Consider the following 21,730-nt stretch of genomic DNA (forward strand, 5'->3'; position numbering starts at 1 on the left):
GTGCATATTGATTTTGCTGGTCCATTCATGGACTCAATGTTTTTAATAGCCGTGGATGCGCACTCGAAATGGCCTGAGGTGATCAAAATGTCCTCCACCACCACGGAGAAAACTATTGCAGTCCTACGGACCATTTTTGCCAGGAATGGCTTGCCAGAACAGATTTGCTCCGACAACAGACCACAGTTTGTGTCTGAAGATTTCCAGAGGTTCTTGAAAAAGAATGGGGTAAGGCATTACACATCCGCCCCGTATCATCCAGCCACAAATGGATTGGCTGAGAAGTTCGTACAAACCTTTAAGAAGGCAATAAAGGCTATGTACAATCACAACATTCCGCTGCAGCACAAGGTGGACAATTTGCTGTTCGCCTACCGGAATGCGACACATGCAGTCACCAACCAGGCCCCAGCCATGATGTTCTTTAACCGAAGGTTAAGATCTCGTCTGGATTTGCTCAGACCAAACATACGAAGAGATGTTGAGAGTAAGCAATTCCAGCACATCCATGAGAAGCCAACAAGGAGCTTCAATGTAGGGCAACCAGTCTTGGCCCGCGACTACCGAACAGAAAAATGGCAGCCAGGAACGATATGCACACGGCAGGGCCCACTAATGTACACAGTGGACGTTGGGGAGAGCATCGTGAGACGCCATGCTGACCAGATCCTAGAGTCACAGGAACAAGTCAACCCCATGCCTCGCCCATACATACCTGGTGATGAACCCGATGTAGAGGTAGCATCTACCCCAGAAACAGTAGCATCGGAAGCTGATGAACCAACCGACGACAGGGGGCCAGAATCGCCTCCACACCAAGAGCAAGACACTCGGGAAAGGCGCTATCCAGAAAGGATCAGGAAGCCTCCCCAAAGACTGAATTTATAAATAGTCTATTTTCAGCTAATGTTGCATGTTAAAAGTGTTAATTGTAATTAGTTTGATATTTAATTGTTAAATAAGTGTTATGGTACTGTTAATCTAAAAGGGGAGGAATTGTAATGTATGTACCTTTAAGGGGGGAAACTACTTTTTACAGCTCCTGTATACTGTAGTACCAGCAGTGACCACACCTGTATATAGTACTGAGTAGTAATCTGTACAGATCAGTTGTAGTCTGAGCCACGTTGAGTAAACACCTATTGTACCGTTCTCCACAGTCTGTGTCTCATTATACACGGACGTAACAGTGTCCACTCATGGGGAGGGAAGCAGGTTATCGTGGAGGGATAGAAGCAAGCACTCCTGCTCCTCCTTGCCCACAAGCAGTGTTGGAAAAGCACTTACCTCTTCCATGCAGCAGTCTTTGCCTCCTTTTAACTGTCGGGTTTCCGGAGGCCCAGGAATCTACTCAAAGTTTCGTTATAGGACAACCCTCTTATCCCAGGAATCAATGTTGTCAACTTTCATTGCACCACCTCCCAGGCAAGTATATCCTTCCTTAGGTATGGAGACCAAAACTGTGCATAGTACTCCAGGTGTGGTCTCAGCAAATCCTGTACAATTGTAGCAAGACTTCCTTACTCTTGTACTCCAACCCCCTTGCATTAAAGGCCAACATACCATTTGCCTTCCTGATTGCTTGCTGTACCTGCATGTTAACTCTCCCTGTTTCTTGTACTAGGACACCCAAATCTCTCTTAACACCAACATTTAATAGTTTCTCACCATTTAAAAAATATTCTGTTTTCCTATTCTTCCTGCCAAAGTGAATAAACTCACATTTCTGCACATTAAACTCCATCTGCCACCTTATTGCCCACTCACTTAACCTGTCCATATCCCTTTGCAGGCTCTTTGTGTCCTCCTCACAGCTTACTTTCCCACCTAGCTTTGTATCATCAGCAAACACTCAGTCCCTTCATCTAAGTCATTAATATAGATTGTAAATAGCTGAGGCCCAAGTACTGATCCTTGCGGCACCCCACTAGTTACAGCCTGCCAACCCAAAAATGAAAAAACAGCCAGAAGAACGGTTGCTCCTTCAGGGTAAATGGGTGTGAGGAGTGATGTGATGGAGTCGGCTTGAGAAGGCAGAGTGAAGGGGTGGCGTGATGTGCATAGCAGGATGTAGGTGAATGTGCCACTGTACTCACCTTTCCTGAACTGGTTCGGTCATTAAAGCGCTTTCTGCACTGAATCCAGGAGCGTGGCCCCATGTTCCTGCTGCCTAACTCCTCCATAACCTCCAACCACACATTTTTGGTGTCAGCTGCTGGCTTTTTGCTCCCTTTGATAAGAAACAGTGGGCCGTATATTCTGCTCGGAGGCTTCCTGCGGGTGGAAGCCCCCAACCTGCAAAAAAGAACCGCACTGACCTTAATGCTCTGGGCCCACATAATCTTCCGATTTAATCCTGAGGACTCCTGGGAAGCGTATGATGTCACGCCGCCCAGGAGCGCAGCGTGCGAGGTGCCTCGGGCTTCGAGCGTAGGGGAGACCCGCCCTCAAAAGTTATATTTGCATAGGCCACGCCCCTGATTTTTTCAACTCTTCAGAAGCATTTGAAACTGAAAGTAGCTGCAAAACTCAATGGTAAGTTGTTTCTTTATAGTTTTTTTAATCTTTTGTAAACTTTTAGAAACTTTTAAAGACTTTTACATGGAGTTGAAGAATCTTAAATAATTTTAAAGAGATTTGAAGCAATTTAAAGAGTTTTAAACGCCCTGAAAACATTTTTTTCATTTATTTTATTTAATCAACAAAGTGAAATGGAAGGACTGAGCACAATTCGCATGATTAAGAGAGCTCAGAATTTCAGTGACAATGACAACAGCACACTCCCCAATGAGGTTGAGGCGAAGCGCCCGTGGATCCTTGGGAATGAGAAGTCCATGTGCTGCACAAAGGACAGATGACAGCTTGGACAGAAGTTGCCCAGGCTGTCAACGCGAACTCCACCATTCCACGGGCAGTGGAACAATGTTGCAAAAAATGTAATGATTTGATGCGATCTGTCAAGGTTTGTACAGTTATTAGAAAAGTCAACTGTAACATTTCTTTAAATTTAACTGAAGTATTTTTAAAAAGCTCTTAGATGTGTGTTGTCACGTGACTTCATTATAAGGCATGTGAGCTTGTCATAAAATATTATGGCTTTGGGGCCAGCTCAGGGTCATCCATTGTGCTCTTATCTTGATTCCACAGGTTTGAGTTGTAAAATTTCAATTAGTGAGTGAAAAAAAAAACTGTCTGCAAAGCAGCTTGTGTCCCTCTCTCAAAGGCAGGTGGATGATCTCTACAGAAAAAACTGCAGTTTCATGACATTTCATTTTTCTGTTTTCATATTAGAGTAAAATTGTTAACAATGCCAGAGAATGTGCATTGACAGGCGGTGGTGTTGTCACGCTAAAGGATTTATCAGAGCATGAGGAAAGGGTTGAGCAGCTGCGTGGAATTAGTAGCGGCTGTACAGTGCCTGCTGCCCTATCAGATGTTGGGATAAGGAAAGGTGAGTTGGTCTGCCCAGCTATATGTTTGAAAGTGTTAGGTGTGTGTTGAATATCAGCTTCTGTGATGTGGCAGATCGTGCTTCCCCTTTTGTAAATGTTTACTGTTCCTTCCCACAGGTGGACATAATCCTTCTCACACACGGGATGAACAGCTAGTTTCCATGTCTTTATTGCACTAAGAAACCAAAAAGTCACTTTAAACTGTTTACAAATTTTATTCAAAAAAATTATGTTTGCTAATGTTTGAAAAGTAGAAAATAGCTTGTTAGCATTCAAAAGTTAAAAACTAAGTACATCAAAACTGAACCTCAAAAGTCTTTGATGCTGCAATAAAAGTTCAGTGTTTCACTTTCAATTGTGTCTGTTCCTTTCTTTGCCTTGCTGGGGGAGGCGGAGGTACAAGGCGACTCTATCATCACTTCGTGAAGGTGTTGGCTACTAGCAGTTCCCGAGCAGCCTTACTTTCGGCAGCACTTGGCTCCTCCCCATCAGGCCTGGCCACAGGCACATTGGCATCGTCCATGTCCTCCATTTCAGCAGGGAGCTCCTCTGCCGGGTTAAGGGTCAGTCCTTCCTGCAGGGCAAAGTTATGCAAAGCACAACAGCCCACCACAGTCCTTGACACTTTCAGAGGAGAATACTGCAAGGTCCCCCCCCTGACCTGTCCAGGCACCGGAAGCGTGATTTCAGAACCCCGATTGTCCTCTCCACCACTTGCCATGTGGACACATGTGCCTGGTTCTATCTCTCCTGAGCCTCATTATTAGTCTTGCGGTAGGGAGTCATCAGCCATAGTCTTAGCGGGTAGCCCTTGTCGCCCAATATCCAAGCGGATCCTGGAAGCAATGTGCTGAGGGTGCCATATAAGTCCGCGTTATGGAGGATGAAGGAGTCATGATCACTTCCCTGGTGATCTGCATTCACATTTAGGATCCTGAGGTGCGTATCACAGACTGCCATGACATTCAATGAATGAAACCCCTTCCTGTTGATGTATGTCACAGGTGCATCCAGTGGCGCCTTCAATGCAACATGGGTTCCATCGACAGCCCCAATCACTTTGATCCAGCAATGCTATAAAATGCAAGGGCCATCTCCTTTTGATGGCGAGTGGACACGTCAAAGCCTATGAACTCTGAAGCCCTATGGAAAATGGCATCTGTGACCTGGTGAATGCAGGCCAATGCAGCACTCTGGGAGATGTTCAAAATGTCATCGGTGCCAGCCTGAAATGACCCACTTGCAACGAAGTTCAATGCTGTGGTTACCTTCATGTTCACTGACAAGGCAGTGCGGGGCTTCGAGCGTGTTTGAAGGTCCTCCTTTAACATGTCACATAGTCGTCCGATTGCCTCTTTACTGAAGCGCAGCCTCTTCACACACAACTCCTCCGACAGCACCTCAAATGACAGCCTCTCCCTGTACACTCTCTGGGGCGGGTAGTAGTACCTCCTGATCAGGAGACGGTGACGGTTCCACTGTCTCCTTTGTTGTTCCCTGACATTTCCAATTCTCTGATGCACAATCGCACCGAGGATCAGGGCAACTTCGTCAAAGGGCATGTTTCTCCCTCACAGGCTTCCTCTTTAAACAGATGAAGTACTTGTAAGGAAAAAATGGAAAGAGTTGTAAAAGTAATTTTAATAAAGTGAGTGGCTAGAAAATCATGTCGGGCTATGGTGGGAAACATGTGGTATCAGATTGGGAACACGTCATACCCGCCTGATGAATATCACGGCCCAAGATGATTTTCTAAGAACTTTAACATTTTCACAAAGCTATACATACAATTTTTAACGGGCATGGAAAAGTTAACATATAACTAATTAATATTTTCTGGCATAATTTTTTTAAACTTTAGTAAATGTTAAATAATTCATTTTTTAACAGTCATTTTCACATTTAAGAAAATTAAATCTAATTCAATAGAATGATTACCTTGCACACAGCGAGAGTTGCTCTTTAAATGAACTACACTACTCAAAACAAGATCCAAAACCAATAAAATTTTTAACAAATTAAAGTTGATAAAAACTTACCTCAGGCTCTCTACAAAGAACTTTGCTCACTTTCACAATTAAAAATGTTCCCTTTCCAAGCCCACTGCTGCAAGAGTTCTTCTTCCTGCAGCTTCTTCTGGTAGAATGCAGGCTGTACACCTGCTTTTACTAGGCGCAGCTGTTTCGGACGTACCTGGACTGAAGCATTTGAGAAAAAATCGGAACTTTGAGCTGGTAGCGCTACCTTTCTTGTGCAAGCATTTGATCTGTCAAGTGCTTTCTTGATAGAGCTGAAATGCCGGTTTCCAGCGTATGCGTTGTGCATGCCTGAAACTGGCATTTCCGATGTCCCTATGGGTGAGTACACAGCACGTACCCACCTGTAGGGATTGGAATATCCGGGCCAGTATCTCTTTCCGACTCCGCTAAGCCCCCAGCAGCAAATCCATGACAGTGTCACTGAAATGAGGCACTGCCTTTGCCCTTGTGGAATCCATTCTGCCACTTGCTTCACTTTGCTTCCCAACGCCAAACTGCTTCAACTTGCATGTTTGGAGTGTTCCTTCAAATACTGGAGTTGAGATCGCGTCATGCGGGTCCACATCACGCCCACTGCCGCTGATTGGACGGGAAACCCGGACGTAAAATGAAAGCTTACTCTTAAGTTAAAAAGCCACTACATGCGCGCTGCACTTGCGCCACGCTATCGGAACGCCCTGCTCCCAACACATCGCAAAATTAAAATCAAGGCTTATGTACCTAAATGTTAAAACTGATTAATAGCATGTCCGCATGCCTAATGGAATCATTAATTTAGGGTGTTATCCAAAAAGCTGAATAAAACTGACCCCCATTAAAAACAAAATCCATATTAAAATGTTCAGTTGCATGTTTGCCTCCAAATTTCCATGTTGTGGCAGCTGAAAAGGACACTGAGGTCTTTGGATAACATTTTCCAAGACCCTATGCCATCGGTAGGTCCTCACATGCAGCAGGCACATTGGAAAATTGTGGGTCCATGGGAAAAGTTTGACTCTGATACCAACAATGTTCAAAGTTGCGATCACTGAAAATGCAGTTACTGTGAAGTGATATTCGTAATGTTATTATTTTCAGGTTGAGATGCTCCATTACTGTAAAGTATTCCATCTGGTATCCAGACTCCAGCATGACTAGATCACTATAAGTGCAGCAAGAAAATTCACAGAGACTGTGACAGCCAGGGACATTTCTACAGTATCAAGACACCAGAAACCACTTCTAATGGAGGCTTCCAGAGAGGTAGCTAACACTCCTGGAACAGATGTTTTGAACAGGACACTTTCACAGGGCTTCCAAAACCTAATTGAGATGGTGTGGTCTACACTAATACCGACAGTAGCATCTCTGAGCCTGCGTCCAGCACCAGTGAGTTCCTGGTGCCGCTGTTTCTTCGTGCTCCACATAAGGGAATACAGATTAACAAGGAAAAAATATTCTGCTCAGTAAAATATCCTTTGTATTTCATCTAAATAATACCTTTCAGACACTGCCCCATGAATATGCAGTGGAGACTCAGATTTGTATTTAACTTTATTGAAATGGTTATTTACCATTGCTTTTAAAGTTAGAAGTTAAGAACAAAGGAATTTAAAATTGCTGCACGTAGAGAGAATTCTTTAGAATCTATATAATATTCCAATTATCCATGGCTGGATTCCCGCTGCACAACTAAGTACCTTCTTTCAATGTTGAGTGTATTAAATAAAGAGCCTAGTTTTGTTTCATTCATAGACAAGAGTTGTAAATAATACTCTCCAACGACTAGGCAGTTCTTTTCTTTCAAAAATTCTGTATGAATTACTGCATGTCTTTCTGTTGTTTTTCATATGTATTAAGATGCACTAAAAGAAATAGACTTTACATTATATCCTGTAGTTTCTGTATGATTCAACTCAAACCCAAGAGAAGCAAGTTATGTGCATGCTTATTTCATGCCACTCTGGTTATGGATCAGACTGTCTCAGGATAAATCTGAAATGTGAATTTTCTTGCTGCGCTTATAGTGATCTAGTCGTGCTGGAGCCTGGATACCAGATGGAATACTTTACAGTAATGGAGCATCTCAACCTGAAAAGAATAACATTACGAATATCACTTCACAGTAACTGCATTTTCAGTGATCACAACTTTGAACATTGTTGGTATCAGAGTCAAACTTTTCTTCCCAACTGAAGTAGAATGCATGGACCTAAGGTAATCTAAAATGTAGGATAAGAGTGACATTAGGGTAAAAGATTGAATAGGACAAGGGGTGAACAGTATTTAACAAGCTTATGTGGACTAATAACAAATAAACTTATAAACTGATACAAATCATCAAACAATCATACATAATCTATTACAAAAAATAAATACTGCAGATGCTGGAAATCTGAAATAAAAGCAGAAAATGCTAGAGATACTCAGCAGGTCAGGCAGCATCTGTGAAGAGAGAAACAGAGTTAACGTTTCAGGTCGATGACCTTTCGTCAGAACTGGAAAAAAGCAGGAAATGGAACAGATTTTTAAGTAAGTGTAGGGGCTGGGAAAAGGGGGGAGGGGATGAAAGTACAAAAGGGAAGGTCTGTGATAGGATAGAAGGCAGGAGAGGTTAAGAGACATTGAGAGATATTCAAGGCAAAAGGAGATGGTAATGGAACAGGTTAAGAAACACAGGATGGCTCTAGATGAAGTGTAAATTGCGCTGGCAGAATGAAAGACAGCTGCCATGTGGGAGAGAAGAAAAAAAGACACAGACAAAAAGTGTGGATAAAAAATATATATATGCTAGGGGCTGAGGTTATGATCTGAAATTGTTGAACTCTATGTTGAGTCCAGAAGGCTGTAAAGTGCCTAATCGAAAGATGAGGTGCTGTTCCTCGAGCTTCCGCTGAGCTTCAGTGGTAAATTGCAAGAGGCTGAGGGCGGTGAGGTCTGAGTGGGAGTGGAGCAGAGAATTAAAGTGACAGGCAACCAGAAGCTCGGGGTCCCCCTTACGGACTGAACGGAGGTGTTCCGCAAAGCGGTCACCCAATCTGCATTTGGTCACCCCAATGTAGAGGAGACCGCATCGTGAGCAGCGAATACAGTATACTAAATTGCAAGAAGTACAAGTAAATCGCTGTTTCACCTGGAAGGGGTGTTTGGGGCCCTGGACAGTGGGAAGGTGGGAGGTATAAGGGCATGTGTTGCATCTCCTGCGCTTGCACGGGAAGGTGCTGGGTGAAGGGGAAGGGGTGTTGGTGGTGATAGAGGAGTGGACCAGGGTGTTGCGGAGGGAGCGGTCCCTTTGGAATGCTGAAACGGGAGGTGAGGGGAAGATGTGTTTGGCGACAGGATCACGCTGGAGGTGGCGGAAATGACAGAGGATGATCTGCTGAATGCGGAGGCTGGTGGTATGAAAGGTGAGGACAAGGGGAACTCTATCGTGGTTCCGGGAGGGAGTGGCAGGGGTGAGGGCAGAAGTGCGGGAGATAGAACAGACACGGTCAAGGGCCATGTCAACCACAGTAGAGGGGAATCCTCGGTTGAGGAAATAGGAAGACATGTCGGAAGCACTGGTATGGAAGGTGGCATCGTCAGAGCAGATGCGGCAGAGACGGAGAAACTGGGAGAATGGAATAGAGTCCTTACAGGAAGCGGGGTGGGAGGAAGTGTAGTCCAGGTAACTGTGGGAGTCAGTGGGCTTGCAGTGAATGTTTGTCAAGAACCTATCCCCAGAGATAGAGAGGGAGAAGTCGAGGAAGGGAAGGGAAGAGTCGGAGGTGGACCATGTGAAGGTGAGGGAAGGGTGGAAATTGGAAGCAAAGTGAATGAAATTATCTAGTTCAGGGTGAGAGCAGGAAACGGCACCGATACAGTCATCAATGTACCAGATAAAGAGGTGAGGGAGGGGACCTGAGTAGGACTAGAACAAAGAGTGTTCAACATATCCCACGAAAAGGCAGGCATAGCTAGGACCCATGCGGGTCCCTTTGATTTGGAGGAAGTGAGTAGAGTCAAAGGAGAAGTTGTTCAATGTGAGAACAAGTTCAGCCAGGCGGAGGAGGGTGGTGGTGGATGGAAACTGGTCGGGCCTCTGTTCAAGGAAGAAGTGGAGTGCCCTCAGGCCATCCTGGTGGGGGATGGAGGTGTAGAAGGATTGTACATCCATAGTGAAAAGGAGGCGGTTGGGGCCAGGAAACTGGAAACTGTTAAAGTGGCGGAGGGTGTTGGAAGAGTCACGGATGTAGGTGGGAAGGGACTGGACAAGGGGAGAAAAAATAGAGTTGAGTTAGGAAGAGATAAGTTCGGTGGGGCAAGAACAGGCTGAAACAATGGGCTCGATTTTGTCATTGGGGCGGGCTGGGGGGTGTCAGCCGCTTTTCGTGTTATCCACCCGACTCCACTTTGATGTGGGGAAAAAATGCGATTTCCACCTAATTGGCCAATTGATTCCCAGCGTGTGGGAACCCCTGGCCCAATGAGTCTTTCCATTCTGAAAGTCGCCACCGATGATGTCATCAATGCTGCTGGATTTAAGGCCTGCAAGCAGCCTTGCTTCTTCTGCAGACTTTAAACTTTATGGCCAGTGGTGTGATCGATTCATTCAGCCAATATGTCCAGCAGTAGGCCAAAGTCTGCACCAACGTTCGATGACGCAGCCCTGCAAGCTCTGGTGGAGGGAGCAAGAGGAAGTAAGGAGGTGCTCTCCCCTTCGTCAGGGAGAAAAAAGCCTCCCCAGCAGACGAAAGCTGTGTGGATGCAAGTGGCCCAGGAGGTCAACTCGCTGTCTATGTGCCGCAGAACCTGGCTGCAGTGCAGGAAGAGGTTTCATGACCTTCTGCACACTGGAAAAGTGAGTATGACTTTCCCATCACCCTCAATCTGATCCCCATTGCCTCTCACCAGCACTCAGCTTTGACAACCTCTTCCTCTACATCCCACTTGACAATGACATAACTGCGCTCTTACCCATTCCTTCTCTCTCTATGTTCACATTCACTTAACTATTTGACTATGCAGCCCTCACATTCCCTATCGCTGTGATGCAATGACAACTTACAACACAAAGGGAGGGCCCTTGGTCTTGCCACCTCACTCCATCATTGTCTCCTTCTAGCCATCAATGATATGGATTCTCTACACTCACTCCTTCATTCTCCTTCAAACTCCACTTGTCTCCCTCATTGCAGGAAAAGAGAGCTCACAATAAGAGGGAAAGAGCATGGACAGGAGGAGGGCCACCCTCAGTAGCCCAGCTCACCCCCTGGGAGGAGGCAGCCCTGGAGATCATGGGAGTGGAGGAGGATGCGCAAGTGGGGACGGACAGACGGGTGCATCAGAGCAAGCTGGTGACAGAATAGTTTATCATCTCTCTCATTGACATTGCATGAGTCACTGATAATGATTCTGATGCTCTAACAGATTGACTTCTGATCATCTGCAATATTCAATGTGCATGTAACCTTGGCCTCGCATCTCTGACTCTTTCCTTTACTCCCCCACAGGACCATCGAAAGCCCTCGTCCTCACTATCCATGAGGAACAGCCTGAGCCTCCAGACTCCTCAGAGGAAACTGTAACCTCTGAGGGTGCAGCGTCAGCAGAATTCAATGCACCCAGCACCAGCACAGACACTCACACCTCAGTGGTACCTTCGCGACATAGAGTAGAGTTGTCACCTGGTGTATCACAGCTCACAAGTGAGCATCAGCAGATTGTGGAGACAGGACAGCAGTGGAGAGTCCTAGTTGGAGGGCGCAGGACTCTGCCAACTCGGCTCAGCTGCATGTCGATCCTCTGCTTCCGGGTCCATCCAGAAGGAGAGCGGTGCTGGAACTCCAGGAAGAGGTACAGGGGTCTCTGGCAGGTTTTGTCACCAGGGTCGCTGTGAGTGTGGAGCAAATGAAGGAGTCCATCGCGAACATGAGCAGAGCCTTTGTGGAGGCATTGGCGCATGAACGCATCACCACGGAAAGGATGGCAACCTCCATGGAAAGGATGGCTACCTCCATGGTAAGGCTGGCTACCGTAGAGGAGAGGATGGTTATGGTAGATGAGAGGATGGCTACGTCCATAGAGGAGCTTAGTCACCAGGATATGGAAAACATGGTCTTTGTTCAGAATAGACTGACATCTCTTGAGGCGCGATGGTCAGCTATTGAGCAAACAAACCAGACCTTCAGGCAAGTCCTCGGGAGTAGGACTTCCAGTACAGAAACGGATCCTCATGGCCTACCTGAATTGCAGCAAGGTGCTGTCAAGCCACTTGCTAGCTCTGAAGTGGGGCTGACCCATGAGAGGGATGTTGGTGGCAGACAACAAGGAAGCGGGGGCTCCTCTCCAAGCGCTCACACAACCATGGCACTGCAAAGCCCTCGGTCAGAGCCCCACCAGAGTCCCCACCCAGCTGAGATCGGCGTCTCAACCCCTGCACAGCCGCAGGAGCAGCAGACTGTTGCCGAGCCCTCACAGGTTCGCAACCCCAGAGGATGCCCGCCAAAGGTGTCGAGACAGGAGCAGCAAGAAAGTGAGCAAGGGTCCTCCACATCTGCTGAAGCCACAGGGGAAGCACCACATAGGAGCACGTGTAAGAGGAAGATAATGCACAAGTAGTCACAAGGGTAGTCACTTGGGTGTCATGTTGTGTTATTTTTGAAATGCCATCAGTTGCTTGTTTTATAAAAAAAATTCTGATGGCAAACTGTTGCAGTTGTGGCCTGTGTCATTTTGCAAATGGGACTTCCACAATGAGGGCTTAGAGCGACTTGCAATTGTCAGTATGGTGGTCAGGGTGATAGGAATCAGCAGGTTCTTGGCCATTGTCAATGCTCTGATAAGAAGGTGCGAGACAAAAGTTTTTGATTGGCTAGGCTAATCAAATCTGGACAAGATGAGTGTGTCCTTTGCATTCCGACAAGCAATGTGCTAGCATACTGCTGGTGCTGGTTGATGCACTTCTGCAAGCTGGTCGTTGTTGCTCTCCTCCTCCTCCTTATCTGAGGAGTCTATGTAATGAGCCACTTGTTCCTCAGGCATCTGCAAGCCATGATGCTCTGCCATGTTGTGAAGTGCACAGCAAACCACGATGATTCTGGAGACCCTGGCTGCTGAGTACTGCATGGCTGCACCTGATCTGTCAAGGCATCTGAAGCACAACTTCAGCAAGCCGATGGCTTGCTCGATTAAGGATCTGGTGGAAATGTGGCTGGAGTTGTAGCGCTCCTCAGCTTCATTGGATGGCCTCCTCAATGGCGTCATTAGCCACGTCTTCAGGAGATAGTCCTTGTCTCCAAGTAGCCATCTGTTAAGTTGGTCTGGCAGACTGAAGAGCAGAGGCACACTAGACTGGCACAGGATGAAGGAGTCACGGCAACTGCCAGGGTACTTGGCACAAACATGCAAAATGTCCTTCTTGTGGTCACACACCAGCTGTACATTGACGGAGTTGTAAGGTTTCACAAGAATTTTGAAAATTTCTACAGCTCCGAAGATTATTTTTTTGATTAAAGAAAACCTGGGTGGAATATACCTTAAAAATCCAGGGCATCAAAAAATGGCTGTCAGACCTCGTGGCAGGAGACAAAAGACAGCCTGCTTGTGTATCTGCAAAAGATTTGAAGAAAAACATCAGCCTATGCGAACTGCATGAAGTACTTGAAACTGTCAATCAACTGCAGCTTAGGAAGTTTCAAACCGCAGGACAAAGGGGTTGTTTGTTTACAGAACTCTCTACAATGTTGACACAAAGGCGTAAGTACTTAAAGCTGTCAATCAATTGCGGTTGAACTGACCACAGGACAATGGGTTTGTTTACAAACCATTTGAGTGCTGTTGACTGAAATTCAGTAAGACATATAAACTGAGCGAATACCAGTCAAATGAATGGGGTAATACATTCAAACCCATTGCAGTCAATGGGGACAGTTCGACCCCTTTTGAATAGCCCAGATACATCCGGATTTGGGCACGAAGATTATGGCTCCCAATGGGTATAAAATAGCCTCTCAGGAAGCCATCTCTCTCTCTCTGCCACCTCGCCTCCGTGCTCTGCATGCAAGAAGAGCAACTCAATAGCCCGCCCAAAGAAGTGGAATACCAGCAGTTACTTTTAAATACTGGGGTATCTCTACTTTGGGGCGGTGAAGAATAAGACCGCAGGAGCACGGAGCAGGCGTTCACTGGTGAGCATAGATTTTCTGGCCATTACAAGGCAACCTAGATAGGGATAAAGGGTGGGAATTAAGGGGAATTTTTGTTAAATTGTAATTTTAGTCAATTTTCCCTCGATGTGTCCGTTTTCTCCTCCCCTATTAAGCAACAGAGTGCTGTACTAAGCAAAGGTGTGCTGTAGTAAGCAAAAGTGGGCTGCATTAAGTAAAAGTCTGCTGTATTAAGCAAAAGAGTGCTGTATTAAGCAAAGGTGTGCTGTAGTAAGCAAAAGAGTGCTGTATTGAGTAAAAGTGTGCTGTATTAAGTAAAAGTCTGCTGTGCTAAGCAAAAGGTGTGCTGTAGTAAGCAAAGGTGTACTGTATTAAGTAAAAGTGCTGTATTAAGCATAGGTGTGCTGTATTGATTATTTTCAATTTATTTCTTTTTATCTCAATAAATACTGGTCTTCTTTGCACCCAACCATGAGTCTCGTTTTGTCTACATCGCTACTGAATAAGTCCAGAAAAGGGAAGCGATTCAAAACCGCACGGGGCTCTGGAGCAGCTCAGATACTTCTGACTGGCCAGAGACAATAACCCCAGTATACCCCCCATCCCCTTATAATTTCCACAGAGTCGAAGTCCTTACGGTTGACAAAAATACCTGGATTGTGATGGGGTGCCTTAAGGGCCACATGTGTGCAGTCAACGATGACCTGCACCCTTGGAAAGCCTGCCAGATTGTCCAACACAACCGCACGCGCGGTTACACTGGCTTGATCCTTGGGAAAATGGATGTGGTTGTGCGCGATGGCAAAGAGGGCATCAGTTACCTGCGTGATGCAAGTGTGTGCGGCCACCTGGGAGATGCCGCTGATGTCTGCTGTTGATCCCTGGAATGAGCCTGAAGCAAAAACGTTGAGTGCGGTGGTGACTTTGACGGCCACTGGTAAGGGGTGTCCACCTGCTCCTCTGGGCTCCAGGTCTTGCTGCAGCATTGCGCAGATGTCACCCACTACGTCTCGCGAAAGTCGGAGCCTCTTTTGGCACTGCTGCTCAGTCATGTTGAGGTAGCTGATCCTCTGTCTGTAGACCCTGTTTGGGGGGTATCTCCTGCGCTGGCGGGCTTCCATGCGCTGGCGCCTTCTGGTCTGTGCAGCTTCAGGTGGGTGAGCAGCTGCTTGGCGCTCCTATTGTTGCTGCTGCTGTTGGTGCTGCTGTTGTTCAGGGTTCTGCTGCTGCCACGGCTGGTCTTCGTCCAAATCTGATGCCCAGGAGGGAAGGAAATAAATGGTTCCCATGCTTCTGGGATATGCCTCAGTTGAGGAAGCGCTCAGTCAAGGTGGGGAGAGGGGTTTCCCAGGAGGTCATACTGGAGATGCGTGTCAGTCTCCAAACTTCCACAACAATGAGTATGCCTGCTAAAAGTTCCCCCAAACCTGAGACAACAAAGTTCTGCCACCTGCAAATGAAGATTGCTGAGAGCTCCTTTTTAATGGTGGAGCTGCAGCTGGTAGTAAGCAATCCACGTGTGCTACCGCCAGGTTTCTCTGGCGTGTTTCAGAGGAGGCTTGCAGCATGTGGGAAAACTGTTAAAATCACAAAGGACCCTCAAAATGGGATTATAGAGGCTCTTAACCGGTTCTTAAGGGCCTTAAGGGCCCATCCCGCCTTTTGGAGGCAGGATGGAAACGGGGCCAGAAAACATGCATTTGGGAAAATTGCTTGGAGGCGGGATGGAGGCAGGATCGGGTCCGCCCGCCAGTTTTTGTGATTTTAACACCTCACACGCCTCCAATCCCGCCTCCTCGGGCCTGGCAAAATCGGGCCCAATGGGTCTACCGGGCAGTCCTGTTTGTGGATCTTGGGAAGGAGGTAGAAGCGAGCTGTGCTGGGTTGGGGAACTATGAGGTTGGCGGCTGTCGGGACAAGATCTCCAGAGGAGCTGAGGTCAGTGACAGTCTTGGAAATGATGGCTTGATGTTCGGTAGTGGGGTCATGGTCCAGGCGGAGGTAGGAGGAGGTGTCGGAGAGTTGGCGTTCAGCCGCCTGAAACATTAACTCTGTTTCTCTCTTCACAGATGTTGCCTGACCTGCTGAGTATCTCCATACATAATCTATTGCCTGGAAATTCTTGGTCCCAACTCAGCTGGCATAAACGCAGCAGAGTGGGATTATATACATCAAAATTGCAGGAGGCTGACAAGGACAGGAGTCCTACAGCACGGGGCCAGATATGCCACGGAAACACAGAAAATTTTGAAAGAGGACAGTGTAAGGGAGCAACTTTTATATTTAAAGGGCTTCATGCAAATAAAAGGCTGAGCAGGCTTTTGGAAGGACTGATATGGCTAGAGTTAAAGAAGGAAAGCAGCGAGCATCTAACTTTTCCCTGAAATGAACCCGTGGCATAAAAGTTACAGTCACTTTGTCTGCCACAGTCAGAGGTGTCTATGCTGTGCTCATTGATTGCAGATCATGCTCCAGGACTAACGCACATCCTCCTGAGGCAGACTTGTGGTAAAGGTCTTGGATAGAGCGACTAGGTCTATATATCCTGCTGCAACAGTACTGCCAGGATGACCTAGTTCCTTTCTGGTATTGCCTGATTAATTTGGCTTCCCTAATAGCCGCCTGCAGTGCTTCTTCCTCCTTTCGCACATAGATCATGGAAAGTGGGATTCTCAGTGCGAGGCCCATTGTGCAACCCTCAGATCCGAGCTTAATGATTGTGTTGAAATAAAATGCTTCAAGGGTAATGCAGAATATAAGAGAAGGCTTCCTGAGTATAACAGTTAAATATTTTTGCAACACCTGCAATGAGTCCTAAGATATAGCAAAATCTCCACAAGAAATTTCCATTGATCAGTGCCCCATTATTCTTGATCAACGGATCCTGGTAAACTGAGTCTTTTAAACAGTGGCACACATTCTCAAGGGCAGATGAGAAGGAGGAAGTCATGGAATTTTGGATGGATGATGTCATCCCATCCTAACTGTCATTTGCATATAGATGTTACTGTGAGGGCAGGTGTTTCTTCAGTCAATGGAATTTAAGCCAGGGCATTTCTGTAGTGGTATTTCAGCATAAGATGACCCCGTCGGGAATTCGTAGCCCGGCAAAGGTGTAATTTGTCAATTTATGCCTTCCCCCAACCCAGGAATTTCAGAGCCTATGTTTAATACAAAGAAAGCAAATGTGTTGAAAAATAAGAGATTGTTGTACTATAAACACAAATTTAAGTATAGACTCTTTGGTCTAGAAATTTGATTGTGTTGTATCCATGTTAAAGGTGTAAATCAGGCCCTTAATTGTCCAATATGGCGAGTGGTGCATGCGCAGCCATCCTGCACCAGAAGTGTACCTCCCACGATGCTGGATCGGGCTGCTTCTTATGCATCAAGGGCGTGTACCGGAAGTATTAAAAAACCTCATAATATTAAAATAATGACACTACTCTTGTTGTGGGACCCTTTTGGGAAATTGGTCTGCCCCAGCATTTATAGGGCTCATCCACTCCATACAGGCTAATTACTGGTTTGTCATCCTAGTTTGCTGGTTAACTTCTAGGCCTTGTTTTGGGGCTTTTTTCTCTGTTCCACAAGTGAATTCTAATTCCTGGGAACAACTTTGTGCTGGCGTTTCACTGCTTTTGTCTGTTTTGGAAAGAGTTTATTCAAGTCATGGATGGTCTTTGGGGGGTGGAAATGGTGGGGAGCCGCAAAGAGACAGAAGAAAGCAGGAACAGCCGAGAGAAGGAGGAGGAGGAGTGTACTGTGCTAGAGACCACACCCACTGCGGGTCTTCAGGGGCCACTTTTCACATCTCAACTTCACCGAGGAGCAATGTGGGAGGCACCTGTGCCTCACCAAGAAGGCTGTCACCAAGCTATGTCATCTCCTACAGCCGCAACTGGCGCCCCAAACCAGGGCATGGACAACACTGCCTATGGCTGTCAAGGACATCATGGCCTTTAACATTTACGCAATGTGCTGTTTCCAGGGTGCAGCAGGTGGCATTAGTGACATCTCCCAGTTTGATGCGCACGCCTGTATCAGGGAGGTGACCTAGGCCTTCTGTATCAGGAGCAACCTCTATTACTTTTGCTATAGACAGAGCAAAGCAGGACGAGCGAGCACTAGGCTTCCAAGGTGCCATAAACTGCATCCACATTGCCTGGCACCTTCCACCACAGAAAGGGATACCAACCCAATAAATGTGCAGCTAGTTTGCGACCACAGCAGTGTATCATGCAGGACTGTGCTAGGTTTTCTGGCAGAAATCATGATTCATTCATTCTATGCCAGTCCTCTGTGCTGTCTTTATTCCAACCAGGCCACCAAGTTACAGGCTGGCAATTTGTTGAAAAGGGATATTCTCTCTGGACAAGGCTGATGATTCCTGTCAGAAACCCGGGCACAGATGCAGAACTTGTTTACAACACGTGCCATGTCACCACCAGAAATATAATTGAGCAGGCGATTGGCATGCTCAAGCAATGCTTTCACTGATTGGAATATTCAGGAGGAGCTCTGCAGTACACGTCTGACCATGTTTCCAGGTTTGTGGTTGTGTGCTGCATGCTGCGTAACTTAGAAACATAGAAACATAGAAGATAGGAGCAGGAGTAGGCAAATTGGCCCCTCGAGCCTGCTCCGCCATTTAATGAGATCATGGCTGATCATCCAAATTCAGTACCCTGTTCCTGCTTTCTCCCCATATCCCTTGATCCCTTTAGCCTTAAGAAATATATCTAACTCCTTCTTGAATATATTTAATGAATTGGCCTCAACTGCCTTTTGTGCTAGAGAATTCCACAAGTTCACCACTCTCTGGGTGAAGAAATTCCTCCTCATCTCTGTCCTAAATGGCTTACCCCTTATCTTTAGACTGTGACCCCTGGTTCTGGACTCCCCTGCCATCGGGAACATCCTTCCTGCATCTAGTCTGTCTAGTCCTGTTAGAATTTTATAAGTTTCAATGATATCCCCTCGCATTCTTCTAAACCCCAGCGAGTATAAGCCCAATCGACCCAATCTCTCCTCATATGTCATTCCTGCCATCCCAGGTATCAGTCTGGTGAATCTTCGCTGCACTTCCTCCATGGCAAGAACATCCTTCCTCAGATAAGATGACCAAAACTGCACACAATACTCAAGGTGTGGTCTCACCAAGGCCCTGTACAACTGCAGCAAGGCATCCTTGCTCCTGTACTCGAATCCTCTCGCTACGAAGGCCAACATACCATTTGACTTCTTAACCGCCTGCTGCACCTGCATGCTTACCTTCAGCGACTGGTGCACAAGGACACTCAGGTCTCGTTGCACTTCCCCTTCTCCCAATCTATTGCCATTCAGATAATAATCTGCCTTCCTGCTTTTGCCACCAAAGTGGATAACCTCACATTTATCCACATTATACTGCATCTGTCATGCATCTGCCAATCACCCAACCTGTCCAAATCATACTGGAGTTTCTCAGCATCCTCCTCACAGCACACACACCCACCCAGCTTTGTGTCATCTGCAAACTTGGAGATATTGGCCCAGAAATTTGGGTCGGGGGCTTCCCGCGGGTGCAAGCCCCGAACCTGCACTTACCTACCGCGCCGGCCGTTGAGCTGTGAGCCCCCATGGAATTCATGATCCTGGGCCTCCTCCAACTGCTGGCGTGCAGTGCTTGCATATCCCAGGGGTGCAGTTAGATCGGAGCGTCCCCTGGGGCCACCTGGGCCATAGCGAGCCAATGGTAGCAGGGAATGCTTCATTCATAAGTTTGACAGGACCCGTCAAACCTATAAATACTATAAGCCCCAAAACATCACTAAATCTTCAAATAAATTTTTTAAAAAACACATTTTAAAAATAAACTCTAAATTACATGAAATAACTATTTTAAACAATAATTTAAATTTTTGAAAAAATAATTACATTTTCTAACGGGGCTAAAAATATACTTACCTTTCTTTAAATATTTAAAAATAATACACCTGTGGAAAAAATGTTTTAACTTTAATTAATTCACCACTTACCTTGTAAAAAGCAGGCCTTGTGACTGCTTTTTACATGTCTAACTTCAGGAAACTTACCTTCCCGGGAAAACCTGCAAAAAAAACATAAGTTCGATGCGCACGCACTGCCTCTCCTGTGCACGTGTTCGACTTCTGAACCTCTCCTTTCAGGGGAACAGAAGTGCCGGTTTCCCACACATGCGCAGTGCATGCACGAAACCGGCACTTCCATTGGGCTTACGGGTGAGTACCGCGTGCGTACTCACCCGTGGAGACATCGAATTTTTGGGCCATTACATCTAGTTCCCTCGTCTAGATCATTAATAAATATTGTGAATGGCTGGGGTCCTAGCACTGATCCCTGCGGTACCCCACTAGTCACTGCCTGCCACTCAGAAAAAGACCTGTTTATTCCAACTCTTTGCTTCCTGTCTGCCAACCAGTTCTCTATCCAAGTCAGTACCTTACCCCTAATCCCATGTGTTTTAACTTTACACGCTAATCTCTTATGCGGGACCTTATCGAAAGCCTTCTGAAAGTCCAAATACACCACATCCACTGGTTCTCCCTTATCTATTCTACCAGTTACATCCTCAAAAAATTCCAGTAGATTAGTCAAGCACAATTTACCTTTTATAAATCCATGTTGACTTTTTCTGATCCTGTCACTTTTTTCCAAGTGCTCTGCTATTACATCTTTTATACTGGACTCTAGCATTTTCTCCACTACCGATGTCAGGCTTACCGGTCTATAATTCCCCATTTTCTCTCTACCACCTTTTTTGAATAGTGGGGTTACATTAGCTACCCTCCAATCCATGGAAACTGTGCCAGAGTCTATAGAATTTTGGAAGATAACCAGCAATGCTTCTACTATTTCTAGGGCCACTTCCTTAAGTACCCTAGGATATAGATTATCAGGCCCTGGGGATTTATCGGCCTTCAATCCCGTCAATTTCCCTAACGTCATTTGCCTACAAATACTGATTTCATTCAGTTCCTCCCTCTCATTAAACCCTATGTTCCCCGACATTTCTGGGAGGTTATTTGTGTCCTCCTTTGTGAAGACAGAACCAAAGTATGTATTTAATTGGTCTGCCATTTCTTAGTTCTCCATTATAAATTCCCCATATTCTGACTGCATGGACCTACGCTTGACTTCACCAATCTTTTTCTCTTCACATATCTATAGAAGCTTTTAAAGTCAGTTTTTATGTTCCCTGAAAGCTTACTCTCATACTCTATTTTCCCTCTCTTAATTAATCCCTTTGTCCTCCTTTGCTGAATCCTAAACTGCTCCCAATCCTCAGGTTTGCTGCTTTTTCTGGCCAATTTGTATGTCCTCTCCTTGGTTCTTATGCTATCCCTAATTCTCTTGTTAGCCACGGTTGAGTCACCTTCTTTGTTTTATTTTTATGCCAAATAGTGATGAACAAGTTCTGTAGTTCCTCCATGCGACCTTTAAATGTTTGCCATTGCCTAGCCACTGTCAACGCTTTAAGTAACGTTCCCCAATCCATCCTAGCCAACTCGCGCCTCATACCATCGTAGTTTCCTTTACTTAAATTCAGGACCCTAGTCTCGGAGTCAAGTACTTCACTCTCCATCTTAATGAAGAATTCTATCATATTATGATCACTCTGCCCCAAGGGGCCTCGCACAACAAGATTGCTAATTAATCCTTTCTCATTACATAATACCCAGTCTAAGATGGCCTGATCTCTAGTTGGTTCCTCGACATATTGGTCCAAGAAACCATCCCGTATACACTCCAGGAATTCCTCCTCCACAGTATTGTTACTAATTTGTTTAGCCCAATCTGTATGTAGTTTAAAGTCACCATGATAACTGCTGTGCCCTTATTGCACACATCTCTAATTTCCCATTTAATGCCATCCCCAACCTCAGCATTACTGTTTGGGGGTCTGCATACAACTCGCTCTAACGTTTTCTGCCCCTTGGTATTTCTCAGCTCTACCCTCCACATCGTCAGAGCTAATATCCTTCCTTACTATTGTGTTAATCTCCTCTTTAACTAGCAATGCTACCCCACCTCCTTTTCCTTTTTGCCTGTATTTGCTGAATATTGAATACCCCTAGATGTTGAATTCCTA

Source organism: Somniosus microcephalus, chromosome 8, assembly GCF_052327205.1.
Source record: "Somniosus microcephalus isolate GS21.2 chromosome 8, FLI_Smic_1.0, whole genome shotgun sequence".
In the NCBI taxonomy this organism is placed as follows: domain Eukaryota; kingdom Metazoa; phylum Chordata; class Chondrichthyes; order Squaliformes; family Somniosidae; genus Somniosus; species Somniosus microcephalus.